The 15,195-nt window shown below is 61.5% G+C and overlaps 14 non-coding genes across 14 annotated transcripts; all 14 read right to left on the minus strand.

Moving 5' to 3' along the window:
- Positions 1-967: 967 nt before the first annotated feature.
- Positions 968-1,061, minus strand: LOC143387020 (small nucleolar RNA SNORD116). Its single transcript, XR_013089780.1, has one exon. It is a non-coding gene; the product is annotated as a small nucleolar RNA SNORD116 (small nucleolar RNA).
- Positions 1,062-2,011: 950 nt separating this feature from the next.
- LOC143641588 (small nucleolar RNA SNORD116) lies at positions 2,012-2,105 on the minus strand. The gene has a single exon (XR_013155423.1). It is a non-coding gene; the product is annotated as a small nucleolar RNA SNORD116 (small nucleolar RNA).
- Positions 2,106-3,078: 973 nt separating this feature from the next.
- LOC143641589 (small nucleolar RNA SNORD116) lies at positions 3,079-3,172 on the minus strand. The gene has a single exon (XR_013155424.1). It is a non-coding gene; the product is annotated as a small nucleolar RNA SNORD116 (small nucleolar RNA).
- Positions 3,173-4,122: 950 nt separating this feature from the next.
- On the minus strand, positions 4,123-4,216 carry LOC143387052 (small nucleolar RNA SNORD116). Its single transcript, XR_013089810.1, has one exon. It is a non-coding gene; the product is annotated as a small nucleolar RNA SNORD116 (small nucleolar RNA).
- A 976-nt stretch (positions 4,217-5,192) lies between these two features.
- On the minus strand, positions 5,193-5,286 carry LOC143641590 (small nucleolar RNA SNORD116). Its single transcript, XR_013155428.1, has one exon. It is a non-coding gene; the product is annotated as a small nucleolar RNA SNORD116 (small nucleolar RNA).
- A 950-nt stretch (positions 5,287-6,236) lies between these two features.
- LOC143386627 (small nucleolar RNA SNORD116) lies at positions 6,237-6,330 on the minus strand. Its single transcript, XR_013089638.1, has one exon. It is a non-coding gene; the product is annotated as a small nucleolar RNA SNORD116 (small nucleolar RNA).
- Positions 6,331-7,306: 976 nt separating this feature from the next.
- On the minus strand, positions 7,307-7,400 carry LOC143386625 (small nucleolar RNA SNORD116). The gene has a single exon (XR_013089637.1). It is a non-coding gene; the product is annotated as a small nucleolar RNA SNORD116 (small nucleolar RNA).
- Positions 7,401-8,351: 951 nt separating this feature from the next.
- Positions 8,352-8,445, minus strand: LOC143387012 (small nucleolar RNA SNORD116). The gene has a single exon (XR_013089773.1). It is a non-coding gene; the product is annotated as a small nucleolar RNA SNORD116 (small nucleolar RNA).
- Positions 8,446-9,421: 976 nt separating this feature from the next.
- On the minus strand, positions 9,422-9,515 carry LOC143387013 (small nucleolar RNA SNORD116). The gene has a single exon (XR_013089774.1). It is a non-coding gene; the product is annotated as a small nucleolar RNA SNORD116 (small nucleolar RNA).
- A 950-nt stretch (positions 9,516-10,465) lies between these two features.
- On the minus strand, positions 10,466-10,559 carry LOC143387014 (small nucleolar RNA SNORD116). Its single transcript, XR_013089775.1, has one exon. It is a non-coding gene; the product is annotated as a small nucleolar RNA SNORD116 (small nucleolar RNA).
- A 976-nt stretch (positions 10,560-11,535) lies between these two features.
- Positions 11,536-11,629, minus strand: LOC143387015 (small nucleolar RNA SNORD116). The gene has a single exon (XR_013089776.1). It is a non-coding gene; the product is annotated as a small nucleolar RNA SNORD116 (small nucleolar RNA).
- A 951-nt stretch (positions 11,630-12,580) lies between these two features.
- Positions 12,581-12,674, minus strand: LOC143387016 (small nucleolar RNA SNORD116). The gene has a single exon (XR_013089777.1). It is a non-coding gene; the product is annotated as a small nucleolar RNA SNORD116 (small nucleolar RNA).
- Positions 12,675-13,650: 976 nt separating this feature from the next.
- Positions 13,651-13,744, minus strand: LOC143387017 (small nucleolar RNA SNORD116). Its single transcript, XR_013089778.1, has one exon. It is a non-coding gene; the product is annotated as a small nucleolar RNA SNORD116 (small nucleolar RNA).
- Positions 13,745-14,694: 950 nt separating this feature from the next.
- On the minus strand, positions 14,695-14,788 carry LOC143387019 (small nucleolar RNA SNORD116). Its single transcript, XR_013089779.1, has one exon. It is a non-coding gene; the product is annotated as a small nucleolar RNA SNORD116 (small nucleolar RNA).
- Positions 14,789-15,195: the final 407 nt, after the last annotated feature.

The following is a 15,195-nucleotide window of genomic DNA, read 5'->3' on the forward strand; positions in this document are numbered from 1 at the left end:
GGCGCACCGACCGCGTCCCACGCCCCTGGCCGGGCCGGGCCGGGGGCCCGAACGAGCACAGTCACGGGGACCGTATTTCCACACCAACCCTCGTAGCCTCCGACGACTGGCTTGGCACGGGGGAGGTGGACCAGCCAAGCTTACCGTCTTTGCCACGCTCCGGCCTGGGTCCCAGCCGCGAACACAGGGATGCCACACAAAAAACAGGACCCACGGCACCAGCAGAGGTGGGCACGCTCCACTCAGCCACCAGGCACGCCTCCCTCGCCCGCCGCCTTGTCCTGAAGAGTGTACACAAAATCACAAGCAACCGTGAGAACAATGGCCCGGTGCCAGGCCTCTCCTCTCCGATGCCAGCTTCCCGTCGGCTGAGTACACTCCCCAATGCTCGAGATACACTGTCCTGCATCCCCAATCCACAGAGAGCTAATCCACAATCCCGCACCTGGGGGCTACTTCCACACCCACGGGGAACTTGGGCGCGCCTTCTTGCGAACATAGTTCGCTACAGGCCTCGCTTTCCGCAACTTCGAGGCCTCACCAGGTGTATGCCTGCTGCAATTTTCCACATCCGCCTTGTACCTCTCCTCCCCTCCACCCTCCACACTCCACCCCGCTGCCCGCTGCGAGAATGTCTGCTACACCCTCACCCACTGGTCCTACAAGAAAGGAGGGCCAGGCCTAGCCCTCTCCAGGCAACTTCATGCCTCCCAGTCATCCCAACCTTTGAAAAGAGGGCGCTTGGACACCTCACACCTGTTGTTCCCCCAGCAGGCCTGGCTCTGCTGAGCGTCTGGTTCGGCTCAGCCGAGAATACCCTGCGGCCACACGCACATGGACGGGGCCACAGCCCAGCTTTCCGCATCGGCCGGGCCTAGGAATTCCCCCATGAGTCGGACAAGTATCGGAAGCCCCGGCAGCTATCCCTGGGCCCTGCCCCCTCGGCCTCTGCCTCTGCCAACGTGCCGGACCTCAGTCACGATGAGCGAGACGGTAGTGGGTTTTCACTCATTTTGTTCAGCTTTTCCAAGGAATGTTATTGGAGGACTCATCATCGATCCAAGCACGCCGGACGCACCAATCGCGTCCACGCCCCGGACCGAGCACATTCAGGGGCGCGGTATTTCCACACCAGTCCTGCATAGGCTCCGACAAGCGGCTTGGCTCGGTGGAGGTGGACAAACCAAGCTTACCGTCTTCGCCACGCCCCGGCCTGGGTCCCAGTCACGAACACAGGGATGCCAACCAGAAAGCAGGACCCCGCGGCCTCAGCAGAGGTGGGCAGGCTTCAATCAGGCACCAGGCACGCCTCCCTCGCCCGCCACCTCGTCCTGAAGAGTGCACACAAATGACAAGCAACCATGAGAACAAAGGCCCGGTGCCAGGCCTCTCCTCTCCGATGCCAGCTTCCTGTAGGCTGAGTAAAATCCTCAATGCTCAGGATACACTCTCCTGCATCCCCAATGTACTGAGAGCTCATCGAGAATCGCACCTATGGCAGCTACGCCCACACACCCGGAGAACTTGCGCGCGCCCTCCTGGGAAGATACTTGGCTACAGGCCTGGCTTTGCGCACCTTACGGTCATCCCCAGGGGTCTGCCTGCTGCAACATTCCACTTCCCGCCTTGTTCCTGTCCTCCACTCCGCCCCGCTGGCCCCTCGGATCACCTATCCTACACCCTAACCCACTGCTCCTATCAGGAATGGGAGGCCCAGGGCTAGTCGACCTCGGGCCTACAGGCAACCTCGTGCCTCCAAGTCTTCCAAACTTTGAAAAGAGGGCACTTGAACACCTCACGCCTGTGTTTCCCCAGCGGGTCTGGCTGTTTTAAGCACCTGACTCGGCTCAGCCAAGAATCCCCAGCGGCCACACGCACATGGACGGGGCCACAGCCCAGCTGTGGGCATCAGCCTGGCCTAGGAATTCGCCCAGGAGTCGGACACGTATTGGACGACCCGGCAGCTATCCCTGGGCCCTGCCCCCTCGGCCTCTGCCTCTGCCAACGTGCCGGACCTCAGTCACGATGAGCGAGACGGTAGTGGGTTTTCACTCATTTTGTTCAGCTTTTCCAAGGAATGTTATTGGAGGACTCATCATCGATCCAAGCACGCCGGACGCACCGACCGCGTCCACGCCCCTGGCCGGGCCGGGCCGGGGCCCCGAACGAGCACAGTCACGGGGACCGTATTTCCACACCAACCCTCGTAGCCTCCGACGACTGGCTTGGCACGGGGGAGGTGGACCAGCCAAGCTTACCGTCTTTGCCACGCTCCGGCCTGGGTCCCAGCCGCGAACACAGGGATGCCACACAAAAAACAGGACCCCACGGCACCAGCAGAGGTGGGCACGCTCCACTCAGCCACCAGGCACGCCTCCCTCGCCCGCCCGCCTTGTCCTGAAGAGTGTACACAAATCACAAGCAACCGTGAGAACAATGGCCGGTGCCAGGCCTCTCCTCTCCGATGCCAGCTTCCCGTCGGCTGAGTACACTCCCCAATGCTCGAGATACACTGTCCTGCATCCCCAATCCACAGAGAGCTAATCCACAATCCCGCACCTGGGGGCTACTTCCACACCCACGGGGAACTTGGGCGCGCCTTCTTGCGAACATAGTTCGCTACAGGCCTCGCTTTCCGCAACTTCGAGGCCTCACCAGGTGTATGCCTGCTGCAATTTTCCACATCCGCCTTGTACCTCTCCTCCCCTCCACCCTCCACACTCCAACCGCTGCCGCTGCGAGAATGTCTGCTACACCCTCACCCACTGGTCCTACAAGAAAGGGAGGGCCAGGCCTAGCCCTCTCCAGGCAACTTCATGCCTCCCAGTCATCCCAACCTTTGAAAAGAGGGCGCTTGGACACCTCACACTGTTGTTCCCCAGCAGGCCTGGCTCTGCTGAGCGTCTGGTTCGGCTCAGCCGAGAATACCCTGCGGCCACACGCACATGGACGGGGCCACAGCCCAGCTTTCCGCATCGGCCGGGCCTAGGAATTCCCCCATGAGTCGGACAAGTATCGGAAGCCCCGGCAGCTATCCCTGGGCCCTGCCCCCTCGGCCTCTGCCTCTGCCAACGTGCCGGACCTCAGTCACGATGAGCGAGACGGTAGTGGGTTTTCACTCATTTTGTTCAGCTTTTCCAAGGAATGTTATTGGAGGACTCATCATCGATCCAAGCACGCCGGACGCACCAATCGCGTCCACGCCCCGGACCGAGTCGGTTCCGGGGCGCGGTATTTCCACACCAGTCCTGCATAGGCTCCGACAAGCGGCTTGGCTCGGTGGAGGTGGACAAACCAAGCTTACCGTCTTCGCCACGCCCCGGCCTGGGTCCCAGTCACGAACACAGGGATGCCAACCAGAAAGCAGGACCCCGCGGCCTCAGCAGAGGTGGGCAGGCTTCAATCAGGCACCAGGCACGCCTCCCTCGCCCGCCACCTCGTCCTGAAGAGTGCACACAAATGACAAGCAACCATGAGAACAAAGGCCCGGTGCCAGGCCTCTCCTCTCCGATGCCAGCTTCCTGTAGGCTGAGTAAAATCCTCAATGCTCAGGATACACTCTCCTGCATCCCCAATGTACTGAGAGCTCATCGAGAATCGCACCTATGGCAGCTACGCCCACACACCCGGAGAACTTGCGCGCGCCCTCCTGGGAAGATACTTGGCTACAGGCCTGGCTTTGCGCACCTTACGGTCATCCCCAGGGGTCTGCCTGCTGCAACATTCCACTTCCGCCTTGTTCCTGTCCTCCACTCCGCCCCGCTGGCCCCTCGGATCACCTATCCTACACCCTAACCCACTGCTCCTATCAGGAATGGGAGGCCCAGGGCTAGTCGACCTCGGGCCTACAGGCAACCTCGTGCCTCCAAGTCTTCCCAAACTTTGAAAAGAGGGCACTTGAACACCTCACGCCTGTGTTTCCCCAGCGGGTCTGGCTGTTTTAAGCACCTGACTCGGCTCAGCCAAGAATCCCCAGCGGCCACACGCACATGGACGGGGCCACAGCCCAGCTGTGGGCATCGGCCTGGCCTAGGAATTCGCCCAGGAGTCGGACACGTATTGGACGACCCGGCAGCTATCCCTGGGCCCTGCCCCCTCGGCCTCTGCCTCTGCCAACGTGCCGGACCTCAGTCACGATGAGCGAGACGGTAGTGGGTTTTCACTCATTTTGTTCAGCTTTTCCAAGGAATGTTATTGGAGGACTCATCATCGATCCAAGCACGCCGGACGCACCGACCGCGTCCACGCCCCTGGCCGGGCCGGGCCGGGGCCCGAACGAGCACAGTCACGGGGACCGTATTTCCACACCAACCCTCGTAGCCTCCGACGACTGGCTTGGCACGGGGGAGGTGGACCAGCCAAGCTTACCGTCTTTGCCACGCTCCGGCCTGGGTCCCAGCCGCGAACACAGGGATGCCACACAAAAAACAGGACCCCACGGCACCAGCAGAGGTGGGCACGCTCCACTCAGCCACCAGGCACGCCTCCCTCGCCCGCCGCCTTGTCCTGAAGAGTGTACACAAATCACAAGCAACCGTGAGAACAATGGCCCGGTGCCAGGCCTCTCCTCTCCGATGCCAGCTTCCCGTCGGCTGAGTACACTCCCCAATGCTCGAGATACACTGTCCTGCATCCCCAATCCACAGAGAGCTAATCCACAATCCCGCACCTGGGGGCTACTTCCACACCCACGGGGAACTTGGGCGCGCCTTCTTGCGAACATAGTTCGCTACAGGCCTCGCTTTCCGCAACTTCGAGGCCTCACCAGGTGTATGCCTGCTGCAATTTTCCACATCCGCCTTGTACCTCTCCTCCCCTCCACCCTCCACACTCCACCCCGCTGCCCGCTGCGAGAATGTCTGCTACACCCTCACCCACTGGTCCTACAAGAAAGGGAGGGCCAGGCCTAGCCCTCTCCAGGCAACTTCATGCCTCCCAGTCATCCCAACCTTTGAAAAGAGGGCGCTTGGACACCTCACACCTGTTGTTCCCCCAGCAGGCCTGGCTCTGCTGAGCGTCTGGTTCGGCTCAGCCGAGAATACCCTGCGGCCACACGCACATGGACGGGGCCACAGCCCAGCTTTCCGCATCGGCCGGGCCTAGGAATTCCCCCATGAGTCGGACAAGTATCGGAAGCCCCGGCAGCTATCCCTGGGCCCTGCCCCCTCGGCCTCTGCCTCTGCCAACGTGCCGGACCTCAGTCACGATGAGCGAGATGGTAGTGGGTTTTCACTCATTTTGTTCAGCTTTTCCAAGGAATGTTATTGGAGGACTCATCATCGATCCAAGCACGCCGGACGCACCAATCGCGTCCACGCCCCGGACCGAGCACATTCGGGGGCGCGGTATTTCCACACCAGTCCTGCATAGGCTCCGACAAGCGGCTTGGCTCGGTGGAGGTGGACAAACCAAGCTTACCGTCTTCGCCACGCCCCGGCCTGGGTCCCAGTCACGAACACAGGGATGCCAACCAGAAAGCAGGACCCCGCGGCCTCAGCAGAGGTGGGCAGGCTCCAATCAGGCACCAGGCACGCCTCCCTCGCCCGCCACCTCGTCCTGAAGAGTGCACACAAATGACAAGCAACCATGAGAACAAAGGCCCGGTGCCAGGCCTCTCCTCTCCGATGCCAGCTTCCTGTAGGCTGAGTAAAATCCTCAATGCTCAGGATACACTCTCCTGCATCCCCAATGTACTGAGAGCTCATCGAGAATCGCACCTATGGCAGCTACGCCCACACACCCGGAGAACTTGCGCGCGCCCTCCTGGGAAGATACTTGGCTACAGGCCTGGCTTTGCGCACCTTACGGTCATCCCCAGGGGTCTGCCTGCTGCAACATTCCACTTCCGCCTTGTTCCTGTCCTCCACTCCGCCCCGCTGGCCCCTCGGATCACCTATGCTACACTCTAACCCACTGCTCCTATCAGGAATGGGAGGCCCAGGGCTAGGCGACCTCGGGCCTACAGGCAACCTCGTGCCTCCAAGTCTTCCCAACCTTTGAAAAGAGGGCACTTGAACACCTCACGCCTGTGTTTCCCCAGCGGGTCTGGCTGTTTTAAGCACCTGACTCGGCTCAGCCAAGAATCCCCAGCGGCCACACGCACATGGACGGGGCCACAGCCCAGCTGTGGGCATCGGCCTGGCCTAGGAATTCGCCCAGGAGTCGGACACGTATTGGACGACCCGGCAGCTATCCCTGGGCCCTGCCCCCTCGGCCTCTGCCTCTGCCAACGTGCCGGACCTCAGTCACGATGAGCGAGACGGTAGTGGGTTTTCACTCATTTTGTTCAGCTTTTCCAAGGAATGTTATTGGAGGACTCATCATCGATCCAAGCACGCCGGACGCACCGACCGCGTCCACGCCCCTGGCCGGGCCGGGCCGGGGCCCGAACGAGCACAGTCACGGGGACCGTATTTCCACACCAACCCTCGTAGCCTCCGACGACTGGCTTGGCACGGGGGAGGTGGACCAGCCAAGCTTACCGTCTTTGCCACGCTCCGGCCTGGGTCCCAGCCGCGAACACAGGGATGCCACACAAAAAACAGGACCCCACGGCACCAGCAGAGGTGGGCACGCTCCACTCAGCCACCAGGCACGCCTCCCTCGCCCGCCGCCTTGTCCTGAAGAGTGTACACAAATCACAAGCAACCGTGAGAACAATGGCCCGGTGCCAGGCCTCTCCTCTCCGATGCCAGCTTCCCGTCGGCTGAGTACACTCCCCAATGCTCGAGATACACTGTCCTGCATCCCCAATCCACAGAGAGCTAATCCACAATCCCGCACCTGGGGGCTACTTCCACACCCACGGGGAACTTGGGCGCGCCTTCTTGCGAACATAGTTCGCTACAGGCCTCGCTTTCCGCAACTTCGAGGCCTCACCAGGTGTATGCCTGCTGCAATTTTCCACATCCGCCTTGTACCTCTCCTCCCCTCCACCCTCCACACTCCACCCCGCTGCCCGCTGCGAGAATGTCTGCTACACCCTCACCCACTGGTCCTACAAGAAAGGGAGGGCCAGGCCTAGCCCTCTCCAGGCAACTTCATGCCTCCCAGTCATCCCAACCTTTGAAAAGAGGGCGCTTGGACACCTCACACCTGTTGTTCCCCCAGCAGGCCTGGCTCTGCTGAGCGTCTGGTTCGGCTCAGCCGAGAATACCCTGCGGCCACACGCACATGGACGGGGCCACAGCCCAGCTTTCCGCATCGGCCGGGCCTAGGAATTCCCCCATGAGTCGGACAAGTATCGGAAGCCCCGGCAGCTATCCCTGGGCCCTGCCCCCTCGGCCTCTGCCTCTGCCAACGTGCCGGACCTCAGTCACGATGAGCGAGACGGTAGTGGGTTTTCACTCATTTTGTTCAGCTTTTCCAAGGAATGTTATTGGAGGACTCATCATCGATCCAAGCACGCCGGACGCACCAATCGCGTCCACGCCCCGGACCGAGCACATTCAGGGGGCGCGGTATTTCCACACCAGTCCTGCATAGGCTCCGACAAGCGGCTTGGCTCGGTGGAGGTGGACAAACCAAGCTTACCGTCTTCGCCACGCCCTGGCCTGGGTCCCAGTCACGAACACAGGGATGCCAACCAGAAAGCAGGACCCCGCGGCCTCAGCAGAGGTGGGCAGGCTCCAATCAGGCACCAGGCACGCCTCCCTCGCCCGCCACCTCGTCCTGAAGAGTGCACACAAATGACAAGCAACCATGAGAACAAAGGCCCGGTGCCAGGCCTCTCCTCTCCGATGCCAGCTTCCTGTAGGCTGAGTAAAATCCTCAATGCTCAGGATACACTCTCCTGCATCCCCAATGTACTGAGAGCTCATCGAGAATCGCACCTATGGCAGCTACGCCCACACACCCGGAGAACTTGCGCGCGCCCTCCTGGGAAGATACTTGGCTACAGGCCTGGCTTTGCGCACCTTACGGTCATCCCCAGGGGTCTGCCTGCTGCAACATTCCACTTCCGCCTTGTTCCTGTCCTCCACTCCGCCCCGCTGGCCCCTCTGATCACCTATGCTACACCCTAACCCACTGCTCCTATCAGGAATGGGAGGCCCAGGGCTAGGCGACCTCGGGCCTACAGGCAACCTCGTGCCTCCAAGTCTTCCCAACCTTTGAAAAGAGGGCACTTGAACACCTCACGCCTGTGTTTCCCCAGCGGGTCTGGCTGTTTTAAGCACCTGACTCGGCTCAGCCAAGAATCCCCAGCGGCCACACGCACATGGACGGGGCCACAGCCCAGCTGTGGGCATCGGCCTGGCCTAGGAATTCGCCCAGGAGTCGGACACGTATTGGACGACCCGGCAGCTATCCCTGGGCCCTGCCCCCTCGGCCTCTGCCTCTGCCAACGTGCCGGACCTCAGTCACGATGAGCGAGACGGTAGTGGGTTTTCACTCATTTTGTTCAGCTTTTCCAAGGAATGTTATTGGAGGACTCATCATCGATCCAAGCACGCCGGACGCACCGACCGCGTCCACGCCCCTGGCCGGGCCGGGCCGGGGCCCGAACGAGCACAGTCACGGGGACCGTATTTCCACACCAACCCTCGTAGCCTCCGACGACTGGCTTGGCACGGGGGAGGTGGACCAGCCAAGCTTACCGTCTTTGCCACGCTCCGGCCTGGGTCCCAGCCGCGAACACAGGGATGCCACACAAAAAACAGGACCCCACGGCACCAGCAGAGGTGGGCACGCTCCACTCAGCCACCAGGCACGCCTCCCTCGCCCGCCGCCTTGTCCTGAAGAGTGTACACAAATCACAAGCAACCGTGAGAACAATGGCCCGGTGCCAGGCCTCTCCTCTCCGATGCCAGCTTCCCGTCGGCTGAGTACACTCCCCAATGCTCGAGATACACTGTCCTGCATCCCCAATCCACAGAGAGCTAATCCACAATCCCGCACCTGGGGGCTACTTCCACACCCACGGGGAACTTGGGCGCGCCTTCTTGCGAACATAGTTCGCTACAGGCCTCGCTTTCCGCAACTTCGAGGCCTCACCAGGTGTATGCCTGCTGCAATTTTCCACATCCGCCTTGTACCTCTCCTCCCCTCCACCCTCCACACTCCACCCCGCTGCCCGCTGCGAGAATGTCTGCTACACCCTCACCCACTGGTCCTACAAGAAAGGGAGGGCCAGGCCTAGCCCTCTCCAGGCAACTTCATGCCTCCCAGTCATCCCAACCTTTGAAAAGAGGGCGCTTGGACACCTCACACCTGTTGTTCCCCCAGCAGGCCTGGCTCTGCTGAGCGTCTGGTTCGGCTCAGCCGAGAATACCCTGCGGCCACACGCACATGGACGGGGCCACAGCCCAGCTTTCCGCATCGGCCGGGCCTAGGAATTCCCCCATGAGTCGGACAAGTATCGGAAGCCCCGGCAGCTATCCCTGGGCCCTGCCCCCTCGGCCTCTGCCTCTGCCAACGTGCCGGACCTCAGTCACGATGAGCGAGACGGTAGTGGGTTTTCACTCATTTTGTTCAGCTTTTCCAAGGAATGTTATTGGAGGACTCATCATCGATCCAAGCACGCCGGACGCACCAATCGCGTCCACGCCCCGGACCGAGCACATTCGGGGGCGCGGTATTTCCACACCAGTCCTGCATAGGCTCCGACAAGCGGCTTGGCTCGGTGGAGGTGGACAAACCAAGCTTACCGTCTTCGCCACGCCCCGGCCTGGGTCCCAGTCACGAACACAGGGATGCCAACCAGAAAGCAGGACCCCGCGGCCTCAGCAGAGGTGGGCAGGCTCCAATCAGGCACCAGGCACGCCTCCCTCGCCCGCCACCTCGTCCTGAAGAGTGCACACAAATGACAAGCAACCATGAGAACAAAGGCCCGGTGCCAGGCCTCTCCTCTCCGATGCCAGCTTCCTGTAGGCTGAGTAAAATCCTCAATGCTCAGGATACACTCTCCTGCATCCCCAATGTACTGAGAGCTCATCGAGAATCGCACCTATGGCAGCTACGCCCACACACCCGGAGAACTTGCGCGCGCCCTCCTGGGAAGATACTTGGCTACAGGCCTGGCTTTGCGCACCTTACGGTCATCCCCAGGGGTCTGCCTGCTGCAACATTCCACTTCCGCCTTGTTCCTGTCCTCCACTCCGCCCCGCTGGCCCCTCTGATCACCTATGCTACACCCTAACCCACTGCTCCTATCAGGAATGGGAGGCCCAGGGCTAGGCGACCTCGGGCCTACAGGCAACCTCGTGCCTCCAAGTCTTCCCAACCTTTGAAAAGAGGGCACTTGAACACCTCACGCCTGTGTTTCCCCAGCGGGTCTGGCTGTTTTAAGCACCTGACTCGGCTCAGCCAAGAATCCCCAGCGGCCACACGCACATGGACGGGGCCACAGCCCAGCTGTGGGCATCGGCCTGGCCTAGGAATTCGCCCAGGAGTCGGACACGTATTGGACGACCCGGCAGCTATCCCTGGGCCCTGCCCCCTCGGCCTCTGCCTCTGCCAACGTGCCGGACCTCAGTCACGATGAGCGAGACGGTAGTGGGTTTTCACTCATTTTGTTCAGCTTTTCCAAGGAATGTTATTGGAGGACTCATCATCGATCCAAGCACGCCGGACGCACCGACCGCGTCCACGCCCCTGGCCGGGCCGGGCCGGGGCCCGAACGAGCACAGTCACGGGGACCGTATTTCCACACCAACCCTCGTAGCCTCCGACGACTGGCTTGGCACGGGGGAGGTGGACCAGCCAAGCTTACCGTCTTTGCCACGCTCCGGCCTGGGTCCCAGCCGCGAACACAGGGATGCCACACAAAAAACAGGACCCCACGGCACCAGCAGAGGTGGGCACGCTCCACTCAGCCACCAGGCACGCCTCCCTCGCCCGCCGCCTTGTCCTGAAGAGTGTACACAAATCACAAGCAACCGTGAGAACAATGGCCCGGTGCCAGGCCTCTCCTCTCCGATGCCAGCTTCCCGTCGGCTGAGTACACTCCCCAATGCTCGAGATACACTGTCCTGCATCCCCAATCCACAGAGAGCTAATCCACAATCCCGCACCTGGGGGCTACTTCCACACCCACGGGGAACTTGGGCGCGCCTTCTTGCGAACATAGTTCGCTACAGGCCTCGCTTTCCGCAACTTCGAGGCCTCACCAGGTGTATGCCTGCTGCAATTTTCCACATCCGCCTTGTACCTCTCCTCCCCTCCACCCTCCACACTCCACCCCGCTGCCCGCTGCGAGAATGTCTGCTACACCCTCACCCACTGGTCCTACAAGAAAGGGAGGGCCAGGCCTAGCCCTCTCCAGGCAACTTCATGCCTCCCAGTCATCCCAACCTTTGAAAAGAGGGCGCTTGGACACCTCACACCTGTTGTTCCCCCAGCAGGCCTGGCTCTGCTGAGCGTCTGGTTCGGCTCAGCCGAGAATACCCTGCGGCCACACGCACATGGACGGGGCCACAGCCCAGCTTTCCGCATCGGCCGGGCCTAGGAATTCCCCCATGAGTCGGACAAGTATCGGAAGCCCCGGCAGCTATCCCTGGGCCCTGCCCCCTCGGCCTCTGCCTCTGCCAACGTGCCGGACCTCAGTCACGATGAGCGAGACGGTAGTGGGTTTTCACTCATTTTGTTCAGCTTTTCCAAGGAATGTTATTGGAGGACTCATCATCGATCCAAGCACGCCGGACGCACCAATCGCGTCCACGCCCCGGACCGAGCACATTCAGGGGGCGCGGTATTTCCACACCAGTCCTGCATAGGCTCCGACAAGCGGCTTGGCTCGGTGGAGGTGGACAAACCAAGCTTACCGTCTTCGCCACGCCCCGGCCTGGGTCCCAGTCACGAACACAGGGATGCCAACCAGAAAGCAGGACCCCGCGGCCTCAGCAGAGGTGGGCAGGCTCCAATCAGGCACCAGGCACGCCTCCCTCGCCCGCCACCTCGTCCTGAAGAGTGCACACAAATGACAAGCAACCATGAGAACAAAGGCCCGGTGCCAGGCCTCTCCTCTCCGATGCCAGCTTCCTGTAGGCTGAGTAAAATCCTCAATGCTCAGGATACACTCTCCTGCATCCCCAATGTACTGAGAGCTCATCGAGAATCGCACCTATGGCAGCTACGCCCACACACCCGGAGAACTTGCGCGCGCCCTCCTGGGAAGATACTTGGCTACAGGCCTGGCTTTGCGCACCTTACGGTCATCCCCAGGGGTCTGCCTGCTGCAACATTCCACTTCCGCCTTGTGCCTGTCCTCCACTCCGCCCCGCTGGCCCCTCGGATCACCTATGCTACACCCTAACCCACAGCTCCTATCAGGAATGGGAGGCCCAGGGCTAGGCGACCTCGGGCCTACAGGCAACCTCGTGCCTCCAAGTCTTCCCAACCTTTGAAAAGAGGGCACTTGAACACCTCACGCCTGTGTTTCCCCAGCGGGTCTGGCTGTTTTAAGCACCTGACTCGGCTCAGCCAAGAATCCCCAGCGGCCACACGCACATGGACGGGGCCACAGCCCAGCTGTGGGCATCGGCCTGGCCTAGGAATTCGCCCAGGAGTCGGACACGTATTGGACGACCCGGCAGCTATCCCTGGGCCCTGCCCCCTCGGCCTCTGCCTCTGCCAACGTGCCGGACCTCAGTCACGATGAGCGAGACGGTAGTGGGTTTTCACTCATTTTGTTCAGCTTTTCCAAGGAATGTTATTGGAGGACTCATCATCGATCCAAGCACGCCGGACGCACCGACCGCGTCCACGCCCCTGGCCGGGCCGGGCCGGGGCCCGAACGAGCACAGTCACGGGGACCGTATTTCCACACCAACCCTCGTAGCCTCCGACGACTGGCTTGGCACGGGGGAGGTGGACCAGCCAAGCTTACCGTCTTTGCCACGCTCCGGCCTGGGTCCCAGCCGCGAACACAGGGATGCCACACAAAAAACAGGACCCCACGGCACCAGCAGAGGTGGGCACGCTCCACTCAGCCACCAGGCACGCCTCCCTCGCCCGCCGCCTTGTCCTGAAGAGTGTACACAAATCACAAGCAACCGTGAGAACAATGGCCCGGTGCCAGGCCTCTCCTCTCCGATGCCAGCTTCCCGTCGGCTGAGTACACTCCCCAATGCTCGAGATACACTGTCCTGCATCCCCAATCCACAGAGAGCTAATCCACAATCCCGCACCTGGGGGCTACTTCCACACCCACGGGGAACTTGGGCGCGCCTTCTTGCGAACATAGTTCGCTACAGGCCTCGCTTTCCGCAACTTCGAGGCCTCACCAGGTGTATGCCTGCTGCAATTTTCCACATCCGCCTTGTACCTCTCCTCCCCTCCACCCTCCACACTCCACCCCGCTGCCCGCTGCGAGAATGTCTGCTACACCCTCACCCACTGGTCCTACAAGAAAGGGAGGGCCAGGCCTAGCCCTCTCCAGGCAACTTCATGCCTCCCAGTCATCCCAACCTTTGAAAAGAGGGCGCTTGGACACCTCACACCTGTTGTTCCCCCAGCAGGCCTGGCTCTGCTGAGCGTCTGGTTCGGCTCAGCTGAGAATACCCTGCGGCCACACGCACATGGACGGGGCCACAGCCCAGCTTTCCGCATCGGCCGGGCCTAGGAATTCCCCCATGAGTCGGACAAGTATCGGAAGCCCCGGCAGCTATCCCTGGGCCCTGCCCCCTCGGCCTCTGCCTCTGCCAACGTGCCGGACCTCAGTCACGATGAGCGAGACGGTAGTGGGTTTTCACTCATTTTGTTCAGCTTTTCCAAGGAATGTTATTGGAGGACTCATCATCGATCCAAGCACGCCGGACGCACCAATCGCGTCCACGCCCCGGACCGAGCACATTCGGGGGCGCGGTATTTCCACACCAGTCCTGCATAGGCTCCGACAAGCGGCTTGGCTCGGTGGAGGTGGACAAACCAAGCTTACCGTCTTCGCCACGCCCCGGCCTGGGTCCCAGTCACGAACACAGGGATGCCAACCAGAAAGCAGGACCCCGCGGCCTCAGCAGAGGTGGGCAGGCTCCAATCAGGCACCAGGCACGCCTCCCTCGCCCGCCACCTCGTCCTGAAGAGTGCACACAAATGACAAGCAACCATGAGAACAAAGGCCCGGTGCCAGGCCTCTCCTCTCCGATGCCAGCTTCCTGTAGGCTGAGTAAAATCCTCAATGCTCAGGATACACTCTCCTGCATCCCCAATGTACTGAGAGCTCATCGAGAATCGCACCTATGGCAGCTACGCCCACACACCCGGAGAACTTGCGCGCGCCCTCCTGGGAAGATACTTGGCTACAGGCCTGGCTTTGCGCACCTTACGGTCATCCCCAGGGGTCTGCCTGCTGCAACATTCCACTTCCGCCTTGTTCCTGTCCTCCACTCCGCCCCGCTGGCCCCTCTGATCACCTATGCTACACCCTAACCCACTGCTCCTATCAGGAATGGGAGGCCCAGGGCTAGGCGACCTCGGGCCTACAGGCAACCTCGTGCCTCCAAGTCTTCCCAACCTTTGAAAAGAGGGCACTTGAACACCTCACGCCTGTGTTTCCCCAGCGGGTCTGGCTGTTTTAAGCACCTGACTCGGCTCAGCCAAGAATCCCCAGCGGCCACACGCACATGGACGGGGCCACAGCCCAGCTGTGGGCATCGGCCTGGCCTAGGAATTCGCCCAGGAGTCGGACACGTATTGGACGACCCGGCAGCTATCCCTGGGCCCTGCCCCCTCGGCCTCTGCCTCTGCCAACGTGCCGGACCTCAGTCACGATGAGCGAGACGGTAGTGGGTTTTCACTCATTTTGTTCAGCTTTTCCAAGGAATGTTATTGGAGGACTCATCATCGATCCAAGCACGCCGGACGCACCGACCGCGTCCCCGCCCCTGGCCGGGCCGGGCCGGGGCCCGAACGAGCACAGTCACGGGGACCGTATTTCCACACCAACCCTCGTAGCCTCCGACGACTGGCTTGGCACGGGGGAGGTGGACCAGCCAAGCTTACCGTCTTTGCCACGCTCCGGCCTGGGTCCCAGCCGCGAACACAGGGATGCCACACAAAAAACAGGACCCCACGGCACCAGCAGAGGTGGGCACGCTCCACTCAGCCACCAGGCACGCCTCCCTCGCCCGCCGCCTTGTCCTGAAGAGTGTACACAAATCACAAGCAACCGTGAGAACAATGGCCCGGTGCCAGGCCTCTCCTCTCCGATGCCAGCTTCCCGTCGGCTGAGTACACTCCCCAATGCTCGAGATACAC

The sequence above is a fragment of the Callospermophilus lateralis genome, chromosome 3 (assembly GCF_048772815.1).
Source record: "Callospermophilus lateralis isolate mCalLat2 chromosome 3, mCalLat2.hap1, whole genome shotgun sequence".
NCBI classification, from domain to species: Eukaryota; Metazoa; Chordata; class Mammalia; order Rodentia; family Sciuridae; genus Callospermophilus; species Callospermophilus lateralis.